The sequence below is a fragment of the Podarcis muralis genome, chromosome 10 (genome assembly GCF_964188315.1).
Source record: "Podarcis muralis chromosome 10, rPodMur119.hap1.1, whole genome shotgun sequence".
In the NCBI taxonomy this organism is placed as follows: domain Eukaryota; kingdom Metazoa; phylum Chordata; class Lepidosauria; order Squamata; family Lacertidae; genus Podarcis; species Podarcis muralis.
The window spans coordinates 16,291,966-16,305,362 of record NC_135664.1 but is presented as its reverse complement, the minus strand read 5'-3'; positions in this window follow the sequence as shown (position 1 = coordinate 16,305,362).

Below are 13,397 nucleotides of genomic sequence, written 5' to 3'. Positions count from 1 at the left end.
GAGACAGCCATGACACACTTATTTATAGGCTGACTTACAATGAGAATGCAGTCCATTATCCCCACACAAGGGCATCCACAGGAATTTTCCCTGGGCGCAGGCAAAGTGAATTTTACGTACATACATACGCAACTAGTACAGTATCAGAGAACAGGTCTACCATTTCTGGTAGATCTGGTGACTGTGTGTTGGCGAGGCCTTAGTAGACTTGGCCTCTGATTTTGTTCCAGTTGGACCCCTCCATTGCTTCACAATGGGTAACCTTCCTGCATATCTGTTGGTGGACCTGGCATTCGGACAAAATCTTTCCACTCACCACTGAAACCTTCCATTCTTTCTCTGTCTTCCTTCACCTTCTTTAGCCCTCATTTCACCGCACTGCCCACCTCAGTCCAGATCACAGCATCCTGCCCTCTGTGTTTGCCTAAAAACAACACCTTTTACCACATGTGGTGGACGTGCCCCAAGGTAAAAGACTTCTGAAAAAGGATTTATAATGAATTGAAAAACATGTTTATTAAGAAACCAGAAGCCTTTTTACTTGGTATAGTGGGGGATGAAATCCCCCCAAAGGATGTTACTTTTTTTTTTTTGGTATGCCACAACAGCTGCGGCAATATTACTAGCAAAGAATTGGAAGAAACGAGATTTACCAACTATCGAAGAATGGCAGATGAAGATGATGGACTATATGGAACTTGCCGAACTGACTGGGAGACTCTGAGACCAGAGAGAAGAGATGGTGGAAGAAGTTTAAGGAATATTTGAAAAAATATGTTAATATTTAAAACTTAGAATAGCGTTGTAGGTGGATAAAGGCTGTAGGGTTAGATGTAGAAGATAGTGTATTCTAAAATAGTATTATTTGTGCTGTTAGAACCTAAGACCAAGGTACTTTCAAAAATGTATAACTTGCTGTTAAAATGGAATACACAGGATGAAACGGTCAAATCAGCTATGATATAATGGGCACAGGACATTGGGTACAATATCATGTTTGCTGACTGGGAAAGGTTATGGACCACCGGTGTGAAGTTCATGGCATGTAATGCTCTAAAAGAAAATATTATGAAAATGATATATAGGTGGTACATGACCCCAGTCAAGCTTGCAAAAATATATCATTTGCCTGATAATAAATGTTGGAAATGTAGAGAAACCGAAGGAACGTTCTTTCACCTCTGGTGGGCTTGCCCTAGGGTTAAGACTTTCTGGGAAATGATATATAACGAGTTGAAAAAGGTATTTAAATATACCTTTCCTAAGAAACCAGAGGCCTTCCTTTTGGGCATTGTTGGCCAGAGGGTGTTAAAGAAGGACCGAACATTTTTTATGTATGCAACAACTGCAGCAAGGATACTTATCGCTAAACACTGGAAAACCCAAGATTTGCCCACGCTGGAAGAATGGCAGACGCAACTGATAGACTATATGGAACTGGCAGAAATGACTGGCAGAATCCGAGACCTGGGAGAAGAAGTAGTGGAAGAGGATTGGAAGAAATTTAAGGACTATTTACAAAAGCACTGTAAATTGTATGAGTGCTAGGAAGGATGCAAGGTTGAAAATAACATGGCACCAGCAAACTAGCTGAAAGGAACATGAGAATAGGTGAGACTCGAGGAGAAGAAGATAAATTTTGGAGTAATGTTACGTCTAAATTAAGTATTTAAGTTTTTGATAAAAGTATTCAAAATTAGAGACAGAATACTGGAAGAATACAAAATAAGAACTGAAACAAGGTGATAATTTGCTGTTTAAAATTTTACGAACTAGGAACGCAGGAACGAGAGATGTGAGGAAGTGCAAAAAGTGAAGAAAATATGGTTATGTTTTTTGTATTATGTGTTAACTTTTTCTTTTTTTTATGTCTTTCTTTGTTTACTGTATCTTGGTGATGGGTCTATATGTGCTGGGTGATTATAATGCCTAAAATCTTCAATAAATATTTTATAAAAAATAAAAATAAAATAGTATTATTTGTGAGTGATAAAATGTGAAGATTTTTATGGTAAAAGTAAGCGTGATAAAAGAAAATGGTTAGAAATTATGATATATGTAAACTGCTAAAGATGAGGTAAAATGAAAATCAGATGGGGGGACTTGGGGAAGCCCACCTAACAATGTTTAGAAAAAATAAGGATAAGACAAGAATTTGTTTGTATTGTTTGTTTTTCTGTTTGTGTTGTTTATTTGTGTTATAAAATGAATAATTTTTTTTTGAATAAAAACAAAAACGACACCTCCGTCTCAAAAAGGTTATCTGCACTTCACTTCAGGGGTTGTAAAAATAAATAAAAAATGACAACACTCAAGGCAACTGTGCTTCGTTTGCTGTAATTTCTTTAGCTTCCTTAGGACATGGCCTCCATTCTGTGCAATAAGAGGTCTTTTTAAACAGATCTGTTAAACTGTTTGGTGGATGCTGGAGCGGCGGTGACAAAAACATCACAAATACCAACCCGTCCTGTTGTGAAAACGATTATTATAAGCTCTCCTCTTCACACATGAATGAAACGAGTGTTTGCTTTTGTTCTTTACGATAAGCTGCTGCCCAGAGCTTTAAAGGTCATATCGCAGCACCGTCCTCATTAAACAATGTGCTTTTTCTATGAGATTAGCCCGTGCTGTGAATCGCTTTATCCTCCAGGAGTCCAAATGTTTTTCCTAGTCAGGAAGTTGGTGTTCTGAGCTGGAAAATGCTGACTGTCGTGCTGGTGGCTTTTGAAACTAAGGACTTTTAGAAGCACAAAGAGAATGGGGTGTTGGATGTATGCTTGCAGATTCATGAAGATATATGCTTGCAGATTCATCTTTTTCCGTTCCTTCTTCTGAAGCCTGTTGTCAGACTGAGACCCCATTCCGAAACAGATGCGACAGCAAAACTGAAACACTAAATGTGAAGAGGCTTGCCACATGAAGATAAGATGAACACACTCTTTAACAGCAATCTCAGCCAAAGCGTATCAACAAAAGTTTGGTCCGAATGGTGCAATAGTGGCTAGTGTCCATTGGGAATGGTAGGGTAAAAGGTTGGGAGGCCACCAGTAGGTGGAGCGAGAGCGAATGACTGGTGGCAATGACAACTGCTTCCACAGCCGAGTTCTACAAGGGCAACACTGAACTTAAGGAGAAAGATGACAGATGGTGCCTTGCTGTAAGTAAGAAGGGGCTGGCTAAGGTTGGTGGGGCAGTGCCCATTTGGATGGGTGTGTGAAATATACTCGGAGTCGAGAGTGGATTTCATGCTCTTTATTCAGCTCATGGTGATGAGGAGGAATGGAAGTTCCCCCAGAATGTATGCTTTATATACATTATTTACACAATGGGCCCCGCGTGATTGGCTAATTTCGGGATTCACCTGTAGGCCAATCAGACTGCGGATTCACTTCCACCTGGGGCTGGATTAGGTGGCTCCTGTGGACCAATCAGACTGCTGCATTCTGGATCCTATTGTTCTAGGACCAATCAGACTGCTGCATGCTGAATCCTATTGTTCTAGGACCAATCAGACTGCTGCATGCTGAATCCTATTGTTCTAGGACCAATCAGACTGCTGCATTTTGGATCCTATTCAACTCAGTACATAACAGTGTGCATGCCTCTATCGCCCTTCTCATCTGATGTCACCCATGCTGGCACTGTTTTCCTACAGGGTGCCTGCAGATTTGTGAAGGCACCTAAGTCTGTAGGTCCTAGGAGGACATAGCCATCTGTGTGAGATGGGAGGAAGACCTCCATTGGTTGACACTACTGAAAGCAGTCGGCGCTGGACTCCACGGTCCACATGGTTGGTTTCCTACAGTGAGTTTTGGAAGAAGAAAATATGGGGGGTGGATGATGTCAGAAATCAGCTTACAGACTTATGTGAAATAATACACCCTCCCAAAATTCATCGGCCAACATTTCAAAATAAATTCTCAGAGATTTGGCAGGTTCCAGGAGAGCTGGCTAACAACAAATTTAAAACACTTTAAAACACTTAATGATAAAAGCAACATAAAATACAGTATAAAAACATGAATAACAATAAAATTCAAAATTCAAAAATCAGTTAGATAATCCCCAGGGCTAGCTGGCTGAATTGATCCTACTTGGGCCAGCGAGGAGGCCAGGGGAGAATTAGCTGTGGGGTCTCAGAGCGGGTGTTCTTTGTAAAAGGGGAGGGGGAGGAAAGAGAAGGGAAACAAAAGATAAGGCTGAATTCAAATTAAAGGCCAGGTGGAATAGCTCTGTCTTACAGGCCCGACGGAAGGAGATTAAATCCTGAAGGGCCCTAGTCTCCTGGGACAGAGCATTCCACCAGGTCGGAGCCTTCACTGAAAAGGCCCTGGCCCTGATGGAGGATAGTCTGACTTCCTTAGGGCCCGGGACCTTTAAACTATGGTTATTCATGGACCTTAAGGTCCTCTGCGCGGCATACCAGGAGAGGCAGTCCTGTAGATACGAGGGCCCTAAGCCACAAAGGGCTTTAAAGGTCAAGACCAGCAGCTTAAACCTGACCCTATACTCCACCGGGAGCCAGTGCAACTGATAAAACACTGAGTTAATATGCTCCCATGGCAGGGACCTCATGAGGAGCCTCGCTGCTGCATTCTGCACCCACTGGAGTTTGTGGGACAGTTTCAAGGGCAGCTCCACGTAGAGCGAATTACAGTAGTCAAGCCTGGAGATGACCGTCGCATGGATCGCTGTGGCCAGGTCGGGGCGGGAAAGGTAAGGGACCAGCTGCTTAATGCGGCAAAGATGGAAAAATGTTGCCTTAGCTGTTGCTGTAACTTGCGCCTCCATGGAATTCACTTCACTATTCAGTTCCCACTTTCAGCCAAGCAGTGTCTCCTCTGAAAGTGGAACAGATTATCTGGCCTTTGGAAATCAGAAACCACCCAAGCTTCTCCAGATTTATCATGTTCTGCCAAGGAAAAAAAAAACGTTCAGAAGAGTTCTTATTCCAAGATTACTGGAATAAATAATGTGTCCAGCAAAGTAGGTAGGCTGTATCTCAAAAGCATAGGTTACAAGACAAATATCTCCAGCCTCTGACATAACTCATAAATGCTAAAATTCATGCTTTCTTCTTAATGTCCTTATGTAATACTCCTCCGTTCCATTGTTCTTTATGTACCGTGTCCATCCTTTTTGCAATCGCGTACACCGAAAATTATATAATTACTGATCTTGAAATGTCTTCTTGTTTTCAGAAACCAGCAGCAATGTAAATCTGATACGAAAGACAGCCTGTTGTTCTCTCGCCTCCTCCTAATCGTTTTAATTCTGATAAATACATGCATGCTTTCATTACAAGGGCTCTTGGGTAGATGTTTGCATTGTGCAAATGCTCAAGCGACTGGGATATGGGCGGAGAGGAAAGTTGACAGCAGGAAGGTCTTATTTCTGGAATCTGCTGCCCCCCAAGCAATTCATAGAATAAAAGATTTGTAGAGTCTACAACTCCATGATTCTATGATCTGGTCCATTACTATGCTCAGACCACATTCAGAACACCCAACTACATCAGCTTAGATTTGATGAAAAAGATCTAGAGAACTTCTTCTTATCTGAATATTAGTGACAACCTCAGTCCACGTTGTATTTATACTAATCTAGGGAACATCATCATCATTATCAATGTAAAGAACAACAACAACAACAATTTATTTATATCCCACCCTCCCCAGCCGAAGCTGGGCTCAGAGCGGCTAGCAACCACAAAAGTAACACAGCATTCTAAAATCAATTCATTCTAAAATCAGTTCAAAAACATGACATGCTACAGAGTTTCATAAGCAAAAAATAAAATAAAATAAAGCAGATCCCTCCCCAAGGAGCTTAAAATTTAAAATCAAAATTGAGGAAAACAGAGAAGAAAAGAAAGAGAAAGAGACCCTATGCAGTTAGAGTGTCCGACTATGAAAGACTCGGGTTCAAATCCCTACCCATCCATGAAGCTCACCAGATTATGCTGAGCTAGTCATCCTGAGAGTTGGACCATCCTGTGAGAGCTGGACCATAAAAAAGGCTGATCGCCGAAGAATTGATGCTTTTGAATTATGGTGCTGGAGGAGACTCTTGAGAGTCCCATGGACTGCAAGAAGATCAAACCTCTCCATTCTGAAGGAAATCAGCCCTGAGTGCTCACTGGAAGGACAGATCCTGAAGCTGAGGCTCCAATACTTTGGCCACCTCATGAGAAAAGAAGACTCCCTGGAAAAGACCCTGATGTTGGGAAAGATTGAGGGCACAAGGAGAAGGGGACGACAGAGGACGAGATGGTTGGATGGTGTTCTTGAAGCTACCAGCATGAGTTTGACCGAACTGCAGCAGGCAGTGGAAGACAGAAGTGCCTGGCGTGCTCTGGTCCAGGGGGTCACGAAGAGTCGGACACGACTAAACAACTACAAAGTCATCCTGATCTCTTAGCCTAACCTATCTCACAGGGTTGTTGTAAGGTGAGGTTACCAGACGACCCCGGTTACCAGGGACAGTCCCTGGATTTTCAAATCCGCCCCCCAACAAATTCCATTCCTGGAATGTCCCCAGATTTGCAAATCTGTCCCCAGGAAACGTGGCAGCAGCAGCCTCATCAGCCCGGAGCCAGCCTGGTAGCGCAGTTGGCTCTGGCTGGCTTCAGGAGCTGCTTGCTGCCGTGGCGCCCGCCATTTTCCCTCACCGGAAGTCCCCATATGATGTGTCTTGTGTGAATATGATGTGTCTTGTGCGATCTCCTGCCCCCTTCCCCTTTTGTTTTGACTGATCAGGGGAGGCTCGGGAGTTGCAGGTGGGAGGCCGTTGCCCAGTTTTTAAAAAACTGTGCATTTATGTTTCGCAGGATGCAAAAGAAGGGCTTTGCACCTTTATACAATATGCATGTGTGCTTGGGCCCAGGGTCTTTTGCCTCACCATCCCCACTACTGACTCCCTGTTGCTACTCAGCCTCAAAAAAAATAAAAAAAATAATAAAGGGCCCCCGGATTCATTGAAGAAAATCTGGTAACCATATTGTAAGGGTAAAATTGGAAGGGGGAGCACAAGCAAGATATGAATAAAGGTAAAGGTAAAGGGACCCTTGACCATTAGGTCCAGTCGTGGCTGACTCTGGGGTTGCGGCGCTCATCTCGCTTTATTGGCCAAGGGAGCCGGTATGCAGCTTCCGGGTCATGTGGCCAGCAGGACTAAGCCGCTTCTGGCGAACCAGTGCAGCGGACGGAAATGCCATTTACCTTCCCGCCAGAGCGGTACCTATTTATCTACTTGCACTTTGACATGCTTTCAAACTGCTAGGTTGGCAGGAGCTGGGACTGAGCAACGGGAGCTCACCCTGTCGCGGGGATTTGAACAGCCGACCTTCTGATCGGCAAGTCCTAGGCTCCCCACAGCGCCACCTGCGTCCCATTAAGAGATGAATACGTCTATAAATTCAGTTACACATCCTTAAACTTGAAGTCTGAGATCAAGCCACGAGATGCATCAGTGGGGATTTGTTGCTTGTATTGTGCTGTAACACAACCTCAACATCTGGGAAGCCTGTGTTATTAAGAGTTTTAGCAACGCCACCATTCCTGCAGCCGCCGCCCCCCCCCCCCCCCATGTTATTATTTTTACTAGCCAACTCAGGGCCAGCAAATGGCTCGAGACGGAGGCGCCGCATGCATGAATCACAAAAGCCTCTAGAGTGAAGGCAAAAATGATATTAATGTCAGGAAAGCTTTATTACTGCCAGGAAATCATTTACAACCTCTTGGCAGTTTCTCCCTGAAAATGCTTCCTATTCAGCTGGAACAAATGAGAAAATAATAGGGATAGTATTGTTTCATTTTCAATATTATACATCGGTCCAGAAGGGTTACTCTTTTTGCCAGCTGCTTTGGCTTCCAGTGGCTGCAGCAGCAAAGCCAAATTTTGATGCTATTGCATGTTCTTGACTACCTTTGGTAAGAAGAGTTTGGATTTGATATCCCGCCTTTCACTCCCTTTAAGGAGTCTCAAAACGGCTAACATTCTCCTTTCCCTTCCTCCCCCACAACAAACACTCTGTGAGGTGAGTGAGGCTGAGAGACTTCAAAGAAGTGTGACTGGTCCAAGGTCACCCAGCAGCTGCATGTGGAGGAGCGGAGACGCGAACCCGGTTCCCCAGATTATGAGACTACCGCTCTTAACCACTACACCACACTGGCTCTCATACTGGCTCTCACACTTGGTCTCACAAGGCAATCTTTATCTTTTTACGTTAACCATTAAAGTGAATGGAAGATTTGTATTGAATGTCAATGGAACAGCCGTACCTTGGAAGTTGAATGGAATCTGTTCCAGAAGTCCGTTCGACTTCCAAAACGTTTGGAAACCAAAGCGTGGCTTCTGATGTTTAGAAGATATCTTAAGGAAGCCCTGTTTAGGGAAGTTATTAATGAGTGATGTTTTAATGCATTTTTAATCTTTTGTTGGAAGCCTCCCAGAGTGGCTGGGGAAACCCAGCCAGATTGGCGGGGTATAAATAAATAAATAAATAAATTATTATTATTAGCTGCAGGAAGCTCCTGCAGCCAATTGGAAGCCCTGGAAGCCCCATCGGACATTCGGGTTCCAAAGAACGTTTGCAAAACGGAACAATCTGTTATGTACTGAAGTTCTCACCCTGGGCCAGCAGGGGGATACTGTAGATAGTTTTCACTCAGGTCCACATGCAAATAAGGGATTGAAAGTGACATTCAGTGATTGGATAAAACAAAAAAAATTCCTTCCAGTAGTTTTAATTTTTAATTTTTTTATATTTTTTTTGTTTTGACTATGGCAGACCAACACGGCTACCTATCTGTAAGTGATTGGATAGTTACAGAAAGTGGTTACTGTTGCATTCTAGTGGAGCTCTATAGAAGCAGGTTGGCTGAACCCTTCAGTTCAGTTCTGTTCTGGCCTGTGAATAAACAAGAGCTGTTTGAAGAATTGCTGTGTCGTCTGATATGTTCACCCACAACTTAACACAATCACTTCCAGGTTTGCGGCGTTCGGGAGCCAAAACGTCTGAGAACCAAGGCGTTCAGGATCCAAGGTACGACTACAAGGATTGAACCTTGTGAAAATAATCAGCTTTAGGGATATTTAAATTATTTGTGGGTTTCAGCGTTCATCAGCAGAATGTCAGATTATGTTGCCTAATGGTTCTTTTTTTGTTTTGTAACCACAAGGGGTCAGGCTTCACTATTCTAAGGGGAGAAGAATGCATCCTACCCAACCTCAAACCTTTGCATGACTGTAGTGTAACCTGCTTTACAAAGGTAAGAGTCACATTCATTGCTCTCTCACTTTTGTCTCTGGTCTCCCGCACTACTGCCCACAAGGGAATGTGGCTCTCAGGCCAAAAAAGGTCCCCTCCAAAGTGAATGAGACCAAGGTACTGTATTTTTCGCTCCATAAGACGCACCCGACCATAATACGCACCTAGTTTTTAGAGGAGGAAAGGGGGAAAGCCCCATTTTTGGGGGGGATCAGCTCACAGTTGTGCAGCTTCTTTTGCAAAGGGGGAAAGCCCCTTTTTTGATGATCAGCTCAAAGCTGTTGAGCTTACTTTGCAAAGGGAAAAAAATCCTGTTTTTATGGGGTTCAACTCACAGTTCTGCAGCTTCTTTAGGAAAGGAAAGGGAGCTGTTTCTACAGTTCCCAGACAGATAATCTAATCAGCCAGTCTGTGATGGCCTGGGATTCGGACTCGGAGGCTGAACCTGAGGAATCTCAGCCTGCACAGGAGTCCCCGCCTCCAGAACCAGCTGAGTCGGGGCTGGGGCCTGAGCCTGAAGGGTCCTCACCTGTGCTGGATCCTCAGGTGCAAGCACCAGCTGAGTCTGCTCTGGCTCCTAAAGTGATGGAGGACCCATTGCCTGCAGGTGCTCCACTCTCAGCCCCATCAGGGGAAGCTGAGGTTGCCTCTGGGTCCGGTAACCCTCCAGCCTCTCCTGAGCTGCAGAGGCTCAGGGCAGAGAGGTGGAGGGAACTAAGTTCCCGCAGGAGGAGTGCTTGTCTCCAGGCCAGGAGAGGCGAGTCACCAGAGGATTGGGGCCACCCTATGCCTTGGGGCAAATAAAAGCCAGCCAGCCCCAGTCCCAGGTTGCGGGAGCAACATTGTTGGTAGCCTGTTCCTGCCTGCACCCTGTCCTGCTCTTCTGCCAGAGTTCCTGACCTCACCCGACTCCCTGCCTTGGACCCCGCTTCAGCTTTGACGGACAGCCTCCATACCACACCCTCGACCTCGGACTGGACTCGGACCTCGCCTCTTGGTAGCCCCCAGGACCAGCACACAGTCACATGTTGCTGGGGAAACAAACAGGCTCTGTCTGCAGAACATTCAACAATGGAGGCCTGGGTAAGGGGCCGGGGCCGGGGCCGGAAAGGGAGCTAGCAATCGACCACACATTTGCTCCATAAGATGCACAGACACTTCCTCTTACTTTTTAGGAGGAAAAAGTGCGTCTTATGGTATGAACCTGCCAGGATGTTAAAATGGGGCCATGTTCCAGGTCCCACCATCCCACCTTCTGAGGTGGGGTGGTGACGAGAAACAGGGCCTTGTCTGTTGGAGCACCTCATCTCTGGAATTAAACGCTCCTAAGTACACATATTAAAATAAATAAAATAAAAACAACAACCCAATAGCTCTCCCCACCACCCAAAAACAAACAAACAAAAAAAAAAAAACATTTTTAAAGGGCAAAGGATGTAAATCGAATCAACCAAAGACCTGGTTAAAAAGGAATGTTTTTGCCTGGCACCTAAAGTAAGGTTACCAGATTTTTTTCAATGAATCCAGGGACACTTTTCAACAACAATAGATTTTGTATGGGGACTGATTTTTAAATCCGGGGACTGTCCCCGGGAAATGGGAACATCTGGTAACCTTAGCCTAAAGGCGTGTAATGAAGGTGCCAGACGGACTTCCCTGGGGAGAGCGTTCCACAGATGGGGAGCCACTGTAGAGAAGGCCCCGTTCTCATGTTGCCACCCTCCAGACCGCTTGAGAAAGTGGCACACAAGGGAGGCACACATCTTGGTCTCTTGTTTGGTGCCAGGTGAAAATCTTTATATTTCCTCAACCATTTTAAGTAGTGCATGAGGCTGGCATTTTATCTTATTTTATTGTTCCACTCTAGTTTTTTTTTAAATAATATTTTACAATTGTTTTATTGTAAGCCACTTTTCAGAAGCGTAGCTTATAAATATTCAAAGCAGATACATAAATAAATAAATACACGGGTTGGCTGGGGGGCTAAGGAACTTTAGGACTGAAAAAAGGAGGCATGGTGAGTAATTGGGGATCTAATTGACCCTTGTTAATTTAATCAGATTGATTAATGCTGCGGCTCTAATGGTCCAAAGTTCGGAGATACCTTGGATGGGAATTGATTTATTTCCATTTCTTCAGCAGAGGTTTGCTAATGTAATTGATCTAGCTAGTTTAGTGTGTGTCAAAGAAAATTTGGGAAGTTTGAGATGTGGATACTAAAGCAGTTAGCTAATGGAACATGGGATTTTCCCTTTTCCACACATTTTTACAGATCTTCAAATGGGGGGGGGGGGAGATTATGCACACAAAATTAAAGCTGAATGTGTGCGTGTGTGTGTTTATGTATGTGCCTCTATAAGCCTATATACATTTACTAGTTCAGCTGCCCTCAACATTTTCCTGGAAATTACTATAATTTTCACCTAGCTCCTGCTTAATTAACATTTACTCATATGGAAGAACCAAAGCTGTAAAATATTGCATTTGCATTTGATTAAAGCTACTTTGATGCTATGAAACCATCCCTCCTTACCATCCATGCCAAACTAGTCTTATCAATGTGCCTTGAAAGCCATATGCTTCTTCCTTTACTGTGCAATGGTGTAAATCAACAGATGAAAACTCATTAAAGGTAACTATTTGCGGAAGCTATTATTAAACAGAGTTCGACAGGCCGTTGAATGCAATTAAACTTCATTCTGACCCGTCTGGAGCTTTTATATAAAATACTTCCTCCCGATCTGAAAAAGTGGCTTATAATTTAATACAGTGGTACCTGTATTACATACGCTTCAGGTTACATACACTTCAGGTTACAGACCCCGCTAACCCAGAAATATTACCTCAGGTTAAGAACTTTGCTTCAGGATGAAAACAGAAATCGTGCTCCGGCGGCGTGGTGGCAGCAGGAGGCCCCATTAGCTAAAGTGGTACTTCAGGTTAAGAACAGTTTCAGGTTAAGAGAGGACCTCCAGAACGAATTAAGTACTTAACCTGAGGTACCACTGTATTTTTAAAGTGTGCATGCTCATTTAAGATCCCAACCACATGAGTGGGAGAACCTGGGAATGCTACAACATACATAAATGCTATGAATTTCTATTCTATCGGGCTCAGTAAGACTTACTTCCAGGTACGTTTGGTTAGCTGCTTTCCCAACCTGATGCTCTCCAGATGTTTTGGATTAAAGGTAAAAGGTAAAGGAGCCCTGGACAGTTAAGTCCAGCCAAAGGTGACTATGGGGTTGCAGTGCTCATCTCACTTCAGACCAGGGGAGCCGGTGTTTGTCCACAGACAGCTTTTCGGGTCTTGTGGCCAGCATGACGAAACCACTTCTGACGCAATGGGACACTGTGACGGAAACCAGAGCTCACGGAAAAGCCATTTACCTTTCCGCCGCAGCGGTACCTATTTATCTACTTGCACTGGTGTGCTTTCGAACTGCTAGGTAGGCAGGAGCTGGGACTGAGCAATGGGAGCTCACCCCATTGTGGGGATTCAAACCGCCAACCTTCTGATCAGCAAGCCCAAGATCAGGGGTAGGCAACCTAAAGCCCGGAAGCAGCCCAATTGCCTTCTCAATCTGGCCCGCGGGTGGTCTGGGAATCAGAGTGTTTTTATATGCGTAGATGTCTTTTAAAAGTAGAATAGTTGCTTATTTCCTTGACATCTGATGGGAAGGTGTTCCACAGGGCAGGCGCCACTACCAAGAAGGCCCTCTTGCAGTGAGGGAACTGCCTGAAGGCCCTTGCAGCTGGACCTCAGTGTCCAGGCCATAGCTGTCAACCTTTCCCTTTTCTTGCGAGGAATCGTATTCGGAATAAGGGAATTTCCCTTAAAAAAAGGAAAAGTTGACAGCTATGGTCCAGGCGGAAAGATGGGGGTAGAGACGCTCCTTCAGATATACTGGCCTGAGGCTGTTTAGGGCTTTAAAGGTCAGCACCAACACTTTGAATTGTGCTCGGAAACATACTAGGAGCCAATGCAGATCTCTCAGGACCTGTGTTATGTGGTCCTGGTGGCCACTCCCAGTCACCAGTCTAGCTGCCGCATTCTGGATTAATTGCAGTTTCCGAGTCACCTTCAAAGGGAGCCCCTAAAGCAGGCTGGAATGGGGGAGAGAGAC